At 23.3% G+C, this 11,327-nt stretch overlaps 1 pseudogene; it reads right to left on the reverse strand.

Annotated features, from left to right (window-relative positions):
* Window positions 1–7,591: 7,591 nt before the first annotated feature.
* On the reverse strand, window positions 7,592–9,473 carry LOC119615825 (annotated as a pseudogene).
* Window positions 9,474–11,327: the final 1,854 nt, after the last annotated feature.

The raw sequence follows: 11,327 nt of genomic DNA on the forward strand, positions 1-11,327 counted from the left end.
TGAATACTTTAATAAAAATTTAAATTTTAATAAATAATAAGTAGTAGAAATCACGTCTAACACGGGTAGTAAGAATAGCTAGGGCGAAGCGTATAGTTAGTGAACAATGGTAGTTATTTTTAAAATTTCTTGTACAGCTTAGCCCATAAAATATGAAAATTAAAGATTTATTTAATGTAAATTATTTAGTTAAATATAGATCAATTGTCGAAATTAATTTATTTCGTAAAGAACTAGATACCTTTAAAAACGAATAACATTTCATTCTAATATATTAACATAAAAATAATTTTGCCACATTAACTTTCCTAATATATTACCTCTTTTAAAATCGAGGAAAATTATGTTCACATTACATATATTTATTTGATAAACCCTGATACACAAGGTACAATAAATTAATTTTCTTTGTTAAAATAAAATTTTTCAAATGAGTTCAATTTCTTGTCAACATACTATTACACTATAATTACGTTAGTTTTTCTTTATTAAATACTAAAACAATTCACTTATAATTATTTTTAATAATTTAAAATATAAAAAAAATTTATTAATAAATAAAATCTAATCAATTTATATTGATTTGCACAAAAATCTTTTCAATGTAAATGAAATACTTTACTAAATAAGCTTTAAATTGCATTCTAGGTACACTTTCCAGTACATCTACTATGTTACGACTTATCTTACCTTAGTAGTAAGAGTGACGGGCGATGTGTGCATATTTTAGAGCTAAAATCAAATTATTAATCTTTATAATTTTACTATCAAATCCACCTTCAATAAATATTTCAAATTTATATCCGTTTAAATAAATTTATTGTAACCCATTTCTACTTAAATATTAGCTACACCTTGATCTGATATATTTTCTTTTAAAAAATTTTGAAAATTAACATTCTTATAAAATATTCTAATAACGACGGTATATAAACTGATTACAAACTTAAGTAAGGTCCATCGTGGATTATCGATTACAGAACAGGTTCCTCTGAATAGACTAAAATACCGCCAAATTTTTTAAGTTTCAAGAACATAACTACTACTACCTTAGTTTTTTAATTTACATTTTAAATAATAGGGTATCTAATCCTAGTTTATTACTAAAATTTTCAAGCTTCAATTATTCTAATAAAAAAATTTATAAATTTAAAATTTCACCTAATAAATTTATTTTTATTTTATAAATAAACAATTTAACTTCAACTAAAAAAAATTTATTTGCATTATTCGTATAACCGCGGCTGCTGGCACAAATTTAGCCAATACTCTTTAGTATTACTATTTCTAAGTTTCCTTAATTAATAATATTAATTACTGCGGATAAAAAAAAATTATTTATTATTAAAATAAATAAATATTCATATAAAAATTTACATATAAATTAAACTAATAATAAATTTACAAGCCAAAATAAAACTTTATACAACTAATTAAAAATTTTAATTTAACTGAATTTTTAATAAATTAATTTTTAAATAATTAAATAAGTAAATTAAAATCATAATTTAATTTAAATAAATAATTTCTAATAATAAAATTTTCTTTATACAATTATAATTAATTATTAATTTTAATAATCAAAAATTGGTAATTATATATTTATTTATTTATTTTATTTATTTATTCAAAACAATGGCCGTAAGCCGATAGGGCCTAATTGGCTAGTCTACAATTAAATATACTTATAATACAAAAATATTATTGGTACATTATTTAGTAAGAAAATATAACATATATTTATAATTTTTTTAATTATAATTTTCTTATTTTTAATAGTTAGACTTGAAGTTTTGCACACACTGATTAGGATTCTATAAATTGGTGAAAATAAAGATAATATTATTAGCCTAAAAATGACAGTAAAACATAATAGGAGCGAAATGCAATAAGGTTATATAAAAGATTTTTTGCAACAAATGAGTTATACCAATTAAATATTTTATAAAAACTTAGGGGAAATGGCTGTACAATATACATTTACATAGTGGAATATCATTAAAAATAGGCTCAGGGTTAGTTATGAATTCGACAAAAAAATATTTTTAAATGCATATAATGAATGTGAGAATTTACGTTCCTGGTAAGGAATAACAGTATTCCATAAGCGCGCTATGTTAACTCGAAATGATCTCGTCATAAATAATGAAACATGTGCTGGACATATTAAAGAATGTGTTCTATTTGAAATAGCAAAGTTAAATTTATTCTGCAAATAGTCAGGTTTACCATATTTTATAGTTTTAAAAAAGAAAATCATTTTTCTCAACTGAACATATCGAAAGAAACTACAACCAAGTAAATCAACGTAATATTGAGAAACATGATCACTAATCCGAAGTCCATAAATATAACGTACTACACTATTAAAGGATCTTTTTAATCTGTCAATGTTGGAGTTTGAGGTACATGAGTAAACTTCAATACCATAAATTAATAACGGTAAACACAATGATAAAGCAACACGACGTTTTATTGAAGAGGGCAAGTAAAAACCAATATTATATAACTTTCTCAATGTCCAAGATATTCGTGAAATTACTGAATTTATATGAAAACTAAATGTTAGCTTATCATCCAAAATAATACCAAGTGTTTTATAATGAGGAACAATTTCTAATACTTCGTTATTCAGAATAATGTTTAAAGAAATAGATTGTTTAGAAAATACCATTACCTTGCATTTCATGGCATTTAGTTGTAAGAAGTTACGTTTTGACCAATCAACTAAAAGATCAAGTTCAGAATTAATATGCGCCTCAGAATTTTGTAGAGATAATAAGTCAAACGTTGATAAAAGCTGTATGTCATCAGCATAGGTATAACATTTCAAGAAATTTAATTCATGATAAATGTCATTTATATATAACAAAAATAATAATGGCCCTAACATTGACCCTTGTGGCACACCACGGTAAATTGGAATCCTACTAGAAACTTCACGTTCTATTTGAACAAATTGACTGCGACCATGTAAGAAAGAGTAAATGAGTTTACAGGCACTTGAACTATAACCAAATGTATGTGAGAGCTTATGGATCAACAATGAATGATTAATCGAGTCGAATGCCTTACAATAATCCAAAAAAATTAAAATACTAACCAAATCCTTGTCGAAGTTTTCCCTAATAGTTTCCGTGATTTCCAGAAGTGTGCCAGTAGTACTAAATCCTTTCCTAAAACCTGATTGATGTGGATGAATCAAACTACAACTATTTAGATGATGTAACATTTGTTCCCTAATAATTAGTTCCAAAACTTTTGAACAGACTGACAAAATACTGATAGGACGATAGTCCGAACAATTCCTAGGAATCTTAACTTTAGGAATCGGTACAATCCTACCAACCTTCCAAATTTTAGGAACTACCGATGTTGTCAACACCCTGTTAATAATAAATGTTAAATGTTTTAAAATAGGCAGTATTATGAATTTAAGAAATTTAATATGAATTTGATCAGCACCTACCGCTTGAGATTTGATACTTAAAACTGCATTTAAAACATCAGTTTCCGTAACATTTGCAAAAGTAAATCCTTCAGAGGAAGGTAAATGGTCAAGACCACCATCAGCAGTTCCAGCCATACGGGAAAATTCATTAAACTCGTTCAGTGAAATAGGAAACCGTTCATTTCCTGGTGATTTCACAATTCCTATAGATTTAATCTTGCACCATAACTGTTTCTGATCACATGTAGAAAAAAATCTTAAACAGTACTTCCTGCGAACACCTCTTATGATGGTTTTTAATCTGTTTCTAGCTCTGCGATAAGCTTCAAAATTCCTATCAGACCTATTTTCCCTGTAGGCACGATATGTCAGATCTCTAATACGCTTAGCACTACAAATACACTCTTCATTCATCCAATTATGTACAACGCTTTTAACTACTCTACGATTTGGTACATTATCCTCAAACAAACGATTTAAATTGGAATTAAAACATTCTACACTCTCGTCAACATTCAAACTATCATAGACGCCAGAAAAATTCATAGATTCTAATTGAAGTAAACATTGGTCGTAGCTAAGATTTGAATAATCCCTACAAAGGTATATATCCGGATTTTTAAACTGAGAAATATTATATGTTATAAATATTGCCGCATGATAGGAATTTAGAGCAGGTATTTGAAATTGATGTTTACTACTAACTAATTCTATGTCAGAGACTAGATAAAAATCTATAAGTGATGTAGATAATTGTTGAGGAGAATAATGTGTGGGTAAAGAATTGTGAACTATATATAACGACAGTCGCTCGCAAATTTCGCGAACAATAGCACCATTAATAAAAAGGTTTATATTAAAATCGCCCATCAAAATTATATTATTATACCTAGAAGAGAAATTTTCAAGGACCCTTTCACAACAAAGGAATTGACCATTAGGAAGATATATAACACCTAACAAAGCTACTGAATTGTCCTCTAAAATTATCTCCACGAAAAGTGATTCAACATTAACATCATATTGTTCATCAAAAATATTACCAGTCTTTAAATTATTCCGTATGTATAAGCAAACCCCCCCGCCTCTACAACCACTTCTATCCTTTCTAAAAAGTTTAAAACCAGGAATTGACACAGCCGAATCATAAATAAACTCCTTATACCATGTTTCCGTTATACCAACGGCATCAATATCGCAATCCATTATCAAGTTACGAATTTCATCAAATTTAGTGCTATTTTCTCTAGGAACCAAACTTTGTGCATTGAAGTGTAGAATATTAAAGTTTGCAGAGTTTATTACAGCATTAATTTTACTGCCATCAGAGGCAATTTCACCTAAATTCTCACCTAAATTCATCATAAACCCTAAAGTGTGCACGAAAATCAATCATCCCTATTAAAAACAAATTTAACTTATTTAATATATATAAAGGCAACATAATATAAAGGTCGCAAAAAAGCAAAAATAAATTTAAAAATATTAAAACATTCAAAATTCATTAAAATTCAAAGTATAAAAAATTAAAAGTTTACGAATGTAATAATTATGATTTAGTGATAAATAATAATAATAGTATTTAATATTACAATAAAATAACTTAAATTTCGTATTTAATTTTTTTTTTCTTTTTTATATCAAATTAATTAAATATTCAAATTTTAATAATAATTGAAAAAAAAAAAAAAAAAAAAAAATAGAGATCATATTTCAAATTTTGTTTTAAAAATTTTAAATAGTTTTAGTAAGTAACAACTACAAGATAACATTATTGTTAAAAAAGGCACAAATTGTAATTGCATTTTTTATTTTATTTTATAAAAAACTAATAACAAATCATCATTATTGTGCTCAAATATTTAATTTTTTAATTTAGTTAATTTTTTATTATTTTGTTTTTCAATTTAGTTTGTAATACGATTCAATTATTTTAAATTAGCATTTGTATGTATTTATTATGTAGAAAAGAGAAAATACAAATTAAAAAGAAAAAAAGTTTTATTAAATAGTTTTATTTATTTAAATTCAATTGATATTAATTGTCTTCAAATGTATTTTTTCCTTTTCAATAATGTTGAATTTCTATTATATACTTTAAGTTGGCATATGTATTAATTATGTATTAATGGGTACACTAAATTATTTACTTTTTATTTTCATAATTGTATATAGATATATCAAATACATGTAAATTTATCCAATTTACACTGAGTTAATAATTTTAATTCTAATTAGTTTAAATTATAGTTATTAATAAATTTTGAGTAATAAGGTTTTTATTTGTATATTAAACAAATTAAGTAATTAATAAACATTAAATTAATATGGTAAGTGTTTCAGATTCTATTATTAGTTCAGTTTTGTTCAAATAAGTATTTGTAATTTCCATTTAAATAAAAAAATAAAAAAAAATATCAATTTAATTGTGTACAAAAATTATTTTTATTATCCTCTGAAAATTTTCTATTATAAATTTATCAGTTGGGCAACTAAAAATATGTTATATAACAATATTTCAAATTATTAATTAAAATGTATTTAATTTAGGCATTAATAATCAATAAATATGAAATATGTTATAAAATTAATAATAAAGAAATACAAATACAATTTGAGTTGAATATTATTAATAAAATAACTTTAATAGTATTATTACTTTAAAAGTATTATTAATAAGTTTGATTAATTACTCTCAAGATTTGCAGTAAATATGTAATTAATATTTCAAAATAAATATCTAATATTACGAAGGAGAAAAAAAAATTAAAAAAATTAGAAAAAAAAAATTATAAATATATTAGTGTACACCTAGAGAAAAATACATATGTTTTATAGAATGAAATTATTAACTACATGTGTGATTATACTACACATGAGAAAAAATATCTAAATAATCAAATGCCAATTTTAAGTACTATACAAAAGGATATAAGTATGAATGATATAAATGTATAATTTTCATTTTAAAATAATATAATAATTGCAATACAATAACTATAATATCAATATAATAATAATTACCTGATGATAACAATAATTTATAACAAATACAATTTATTTTATATTATTAAATTACACTTATTACTAATTATTATCATCTTCAGGAAGATTCAAACAGCCATCCAATAGGTTTGCACACTGCTGGCTATCCAACAAAATATTTTTTCCGTCCAGCATAAGAATTTTGGCTTTAGGGTTGTCCATATTTAATAGATAAAATTTTTTTATTTTCTTCTCAGACAAAAGTTTGCGACAAAGATAATTTAGTTTGCCAGACGATGGGGACAAATTGTCGTTCAGATAAATTCTGGATTCAATGGTTCCACCTATGATTTTATTTAGCAATAACGGTTCTGATTTGTGGTAATTTTTCATGATGGTGTCACGTAATTGCACGGAATTCAATTTTACTATAAAGTATTTTCTATGTTTTATGTAACAGCAATGATTAATATCTGAGAGGCTAATATCCACTCCAACAAATTTGGCTATTTTAATTGTGTTTTCACGTATCTTTTCGATGGTACAATTTAATCCACTTATCAAAATATCCGATCGATTTAAGCGTCTTTCCAACATATTGTTCTTGTATTGAAGTTGATGATATTTGTTCTCATACGCTTTATCTGTATTTTTGACACAAGAGTAACAATTAGCAACATCCGATTTAATATTAGCAATTTCAGTATTGACTTCTTTACGAAAATCATTAACCATCTGGACTACTTTAGTTTCTAGGTTTAAAAATCCGTTATCCATTCGATGCTCAATATTTACTTTGGTATCCTCAATTTTATTTTCTATTGAAATTTTAATTTCTTCCATTCGTTTGATAATGTCATTGTTAGTATTTTCACCAACTCCAATGCCTTTTTTACAATCATTACACAAAAATTTAGAAATATTTTTACGAACGGCATTTAATAATTGTTCAGTGACACCAGCACACTTGTTATGAAAGTAAAGACCACAACTTCCACATCCAATACTAGGATTAGTTTTTGTTATATTCGTGTGGCAAATAGGACACTGGACAGGATTCTTTGGTGACATTATGAGAATGTATTAATTTATATTATTTATTTATTAGAGTATGTGTGAATAAATGTAGATTTGTTTTTTTTTTTTTTTTATTTATTTTTTTTTTTTTTTTTTTTTATTATTAATTAGATGTTGGGTTGAAACTAGTTTAATTTTAACTTTTACACATATTAATAGTAAAATGCAGTATTATTTTCTTTTCACCAAAAATATTATTAATTAATGTATTTGTGTGCGTAAATTATTGTATTGTTTATTTATTTTGTTTTATTTTTTTATCCATGAAGTTGACAACACTAAATATTTCTTATATGAATCTTTCAAATTCCTTTTATCCACAACATTCTTCCCACTAAATGTTACTTTTAAGATCTTTACTCTCCATCATTTCTTACATTTATTCTGTCCTTCATATGTATGTGTTTAAATCAAACGTTATATTGATATCATGTATATGTATATACATATATGGAAACAAATGTAGATTTATTCTATTGTAGTTTTTGGTGTCCATTAAATGTTGTGTTGAATTTTGATTTATTTATATTTATTTCACTTATATAGATTGTAATATGCATTAATATGAGAAAAATAATTTTTAAAGCAATTAAAATATTTATTTGTATTTTGTAAAATTAATTAGATGTTGGGTTGAAACTTGTTTAATTCTAACTTTTACACATATTAATAGTAAACTATCCACCAAAAATATTGGTAATTAATGTATTTGTGTGCGTAAATGATTGTATATTTGATTTATCTTGTTTTATTTTTTTATTCATCAAGATGACAACACTAAATATTTCTTTCTTCAAATTCCTTTTATCCACAATATTCTTCCCACTAAATGTTACTTTTAAAATCTTTTACTCTCCGTAATTTTTTTTTTTGCATTTATTTTATCCTTCATATGTATGTGTTTAAATCAAACGTTATATTGATATCATGTTTATTGATATCATGTATATGCATATACATAAATGGAAACACATGTAGATTTATTCTGTTTTAATTTTTAGTGTCAATTAAATGTTGTGTTGAATTTTAATTTATTTATATTTATTTCACTTTTGCGGATTGTAATATGCATTAATATGAGAAAAGTAATATTTAAAGTAGTTAAAGTAGTTTAAAGTAGTTAAAATATCATGTATGTTTTTTTTTTTTTTTTTTTTTTTTAGCTTGTCTTAACACCAAGTCAATGTGAGATATTCCAGTCAAATTTATTTTGTTAAAGTTTTTCGGGATTATTATCAAAACACACTTATATTTATATTCAATAAGCTCAGAATTAAATATTAATCACTTTTTTACATAGATCATATTTTATAATTCAAATTATTTAATATTTTCAAAGATTTTTTTGCTTTTGCTTCACGACCGCGAATTTTTCTCAACCGCACATATTGACGTTGCCAGATATTTATTTAGTAATTTTAACTACAGCAATTAATGTAATTAATAAGTAATTTATTAATAAAATTGTTAATAAATTAGTTGGATAATTATATAATTTATTAAGAGATAAAGAATTTTCTATTAAGTAAGAATTTATATCATAAATAGATTTAATTTCTAAATTTTGGTATTGTAGTAAAATATTTTTGTCTATAAAAAATAATGTAATTATTATTACAGAAAATATTATTAATGAAATAAATAATAATTTAATTGAAAATGAAAATATTTCGTTTGATGCTAAAGAAGTTACATAAATAAATAAAACTAATATACCTCCTAAGAATACTAAAAATAAAATATATGAAAATCAAAATCTTTTAGTTATAAGACCTGATGTTAAAGTTACTAATGTAGTTTGAATTAATAGAGTTAATCCTATTGCTAATGGATGTTTTATATTTATAAAAATAAAATTAAAAATAATTAAAAGAGTTAATAAAATTCATTGTATAATATCAAGAGGTAGTTTAATTAAAATATTAATTTTGGGGATTAATGATAAAGAAATTTCTTTTCTCTTGAAGTTTTAAAAGAAATAATCTTATTTTTGATTTACAAGACCAATGTTTTTGTTAAACTATTAAAACTAATGATAGCAATTTTAAATTGAAGCTTACCAAGTATTTTATTTATTATAGGAGTATTTACTTTTGTTTCTAATCGAAAGCATTTATTATCTATATTGTTAAGATTAGAATATATTGTTTTAAGATTATTTCTTTTATTATTTATTTATTTAAATATATTAAATTATGAAAATTTTTTTAGAATAATATTTTTAACTTTTAGTGTATGTGAAGGAGCATTAGGTCTTTCAATTTTAGTATCAATAATTCGTACTCATGGAAATGATTATTTTCAAAGATTTAATATTTTACAATGTTAAAAATTATTATTAGAATTTTGTTTTTATTTCCGTTGTGTTTAATATATAATACTTATTGAATGGTGCAAAGTTTATTATTTTTATTAAGTTTTGTTTTTATTTTAATAAATATGTATAGAAATTATTTTATATCAATTTCTTATTTATTTGGATGTGATATAATTTCTTATGGATTAATTTTATTAAGATTATGAATTGTATCTTTAATATTAATGGCTAGTGAATCTATTTATAAGTATAGAAATTATACTAATTTATTTTTATTAAACATTATTTTATTATTAATTTTATTAGTATTAACTTTTAGTAGAATGAGATTATTTATATTTTATCTATTTTTTGAAAGTAGATTAATTCCTACTTTGTTTTTAATTTTAGGGTGAGGTTATCAACCTGAACGTTTGCAAGCGGGGGTATATTTATTATTTTATACTTTATTAGTTTCTTTACCAATATTAGTTGGTATTTTTTATTTATATAAGGCTACTGGAACTTTAAATTTTTATTTATTAAATAATTATATATTTAATTATGAAATTCTTTATTTTTCTTTAGTTATGGCCTTTTTAGTAAAAATACCTATATTTTTAGTTCATTTATGATTACCTAAGGCTCATGTAGAAGCTCCTGTTTCTGGTTCAATAATTTTAGCTGGAATTATATTAAAGTTAGGGGGTTATGGATTATTACGGGTATTTCCTTTTTTACAATTAATAGGATTAAAATTTAATTTTATTTGAATTAGAATTAGATTAGTAGGGGGAGTATTAGTTAGATTAATTTGTTTACGTCAAACAGATTTAAAGGCTTTAATTGCTTATTCTTCAGTTGCTCATATAGGAATTGTATTAGCTGGATTAATAACTTTAACTTATATAGGAATTTGTGGTTCTTATACTTTAATAATTGCTCATGGTTTATGTTCTTCAGGATTATTTTGTTTGGCTAATATTTCTTATGAACGAACAGGAAGACGAAGATTATTAATTAATAAGGGGATATTAAATTTTATACCTTCTATAGCATTATGATGATTTTTATTAAGATCTGCTAATATAGCTGCTCCACCTACTTTAAATTTATTAGGAGAAATTTCTTTAATTAATAGAATTGTTAGTTGATCATGAGTTTCTATATTTATATTATCATTATTGTCTTTTTTTAGAGCTGCTTATACTTTATATTTATATGCTTATAGTCAACACGGTAAAATTTTTTCTGGAATTTATTCTTTTAGAGGAGGTTCTGTTCGAGAATTTTTACTTTTATTTTTACATTGATTCCTTTAAATTTGTTAATTTTAAAGGGTGATATATGTATATTATGATTATGTTTAAATAGTTTAATAAAAATATTGATTGTGGTGTCAATGATAAGAGATTTTCTTTTTAAACCGTGAATATATATCAATTTGTACAATTAGTTTTGTAAGATTATTTTTTTTTAGATTGTTTTCTTTTTTTATAGGACTTGTTTTTATTATAA

Source organism: Lucilia sericata, unplaced genomic scaffold (assembly GCF_015586225.1).
Source record: "Lucilia sericata isolate MDLA Ls3-8-SP2 unplaced genomic scaffold, ASM1558622v1 Contig008479F_arrow, whole genome shotgun sequence".
Lineage (NCBI taxonomy): Eukaryota > Metazoa > Arthropoda > Insecta > Diptera > Calliphoridae > Lucilia > Lucilia sericata.